The sequence below is a fragment of the Babylonia areolata genome, chromosome 25, assembly GCF_041734735.1.
Source record: "Babylonia areolata isolate BAREFJ2019XMU chromosome 25, ASM4173473v1, whole genome shotgun sequence".
Taxonomy (NCBI): Eukaryota; Metazoa; Mollusca; class Gastropoda; order Neogastropoda; family Buccinidae; genus Babylonia; species Babylonia areolata.
The window spans coordinates 7,935,954-7,938,018 of NC_134900.1; positions in this window are offsets into that span (position 1 = coordinate 7,935,954).

Consider the following 2,065-nt stretch of genomic DNA (forward strand, 5'->3'; position numbering starts at 1 on the left):
TCAGAGTGAATGGGAAGGTGTGAACAGGTGGGTGCTTGTGAGCAGATGGTTGGGAGCAGATGCATGGATGCTAGGATGTGAATGGGTGCTTGTGAAGAAACATGCTTACCAATATCATACAGGTAGTTTTGCCTGGGGGGAAATTTCACTGTCAAGACTGGCTGCCGTTCTGATGTTTGGATTGAAAGATCTTGAGAAACAAGACACCATTAAAGAATCTGGTCAAGGCAGTTATGTTGTTTTTAAGAGTTTGTTGGATGATGTAGATTCCTTTTCATTCCCTCCTCCACAAGATAACTAATTTCCATTAATCGCAGTGTCACAAGATAACTAATTTCCATTAATCACAGTGTCACAGGATAACTAATTTCCATTAATCGCAATGTCACAAGATAACAAATTTCCATTAATCGCAGTGTCACAGGATAACTAATTTCCATTAATCGCAGTGTCACAGGATAACTAATTTCCATTAATCATAATGTCAGTTTAACTGGTTTTGTAACAAATATCAAGAATGCCAAGGGAACACAGGTTGTGTGTCAGTCAACTGACCCAAGAATCCATAAAATTCTGACCACTGCCAGCTTGTCTGTGTCTCACTATATGACCCGTGACCTGCGTCCAGCACTTGGGCACAGCCATTATCAAGAAAAAAAACATTTTTTATTTCTCCTGATTTATTTTGAATACAGGGAAAAAGGACCAGTTTCTTTTCCTCCTGTCTGTTCATGTCTCTCTGTCTCTGTCTCTCTTTCTCTCTCCCCCTCCCTTCCTATCTATGCTTGTGTGCATGCATACATGTGTATGTATATGTATTAACCTGTGCATTTGTGTCCCCGTGTGAAGGGGGAAAAGGGTATTACATGTGTGCCTCTGTATGCGAGGAGGCAGGGGGTCTTGTTCACTTTCTTCCATAGTATCACCATTCTTTTGTCCTTACAGAGTAGGCCATACACGTGCGCACGCACACACACAGATACGCATATACACTCGTATGCATGCACACATATGCATACACATGTAAGCATATGCGCACTCAGGCACACACACACACACACACATAAGCACACACATACATACAAACATTGACACGCACAAGTAAGCATTCATGGAAACAATAGGGTGACACATAGGCACTGTCTGACTGTGACGAGAAAGGTCTTTGTTTAAACAAAAAGATGACAGGGTGACACATTTATATTGTGACACAAAGGGTGACATGTGGCCCTCGTTGAAAAAAAAGGGGACATTATGAAAAGTGTGATGAACAGAATCGTCACTGAAATGAAAAGCTCACAGTGACAGTCATGATGACACGTAGGTTAAAAGGTCCATAGGCTCTTACAGCCTTCAGGGCAGTGAATTTACATCCCCAGAGCAAAGGGCTAAGCACAGGCAAGTGGGGCCCAATCCTCTCCTGCTGTTTCAACCAACCTGAATCAAAATGAGGTGTCCACACAACAAAGTCAGAGTAAAGTGCTTTCCCCAAGGATATGATGCCATACCGAAATTGGGCCTCAAACTCCAGTCACTGGTTAACATTGAATCAGAAGCCCACCCAACCCCACATATACACATGGCAACATTTTAGTTGACACTTTAATGAGGTTGTGGATGAGTCTTGTATACCTATCAAATGAATGGATGAGTTATTATGGGGGTGTGGGGGGGAGTGGTTGAGTGTGTGTGATTCGATAGTTTGATACGGAGCAGCTGTGAGCTGTTGCTGTGTTTTTGTGGGAAGATAATTATGAAAATGGGGTTTGGAACTTACGATATCCCTTAAGTCCTCAATGACCTTTGAGGTATGGAACTGGTAAAAGGAGCAATGCCTTCACCCCACACCCTACCACAAGTTTCCTTTTTCTTTCTTTTTTGGGGTGGGTGGGTGTACCAGTGGGGCCGTATCAGTGTGTGTTTGTGTGCTGAAATTAGTGAATGGATATGTGTTTTAATCACTTTGTCGTGAACAGTCAATAAACCAATGAGAAGAAAAAGATGTGTGAAACTGAAGTGTTTGCGGTAAAAAGATACATTAATTTCCTTCTTTTTGCACAAAATG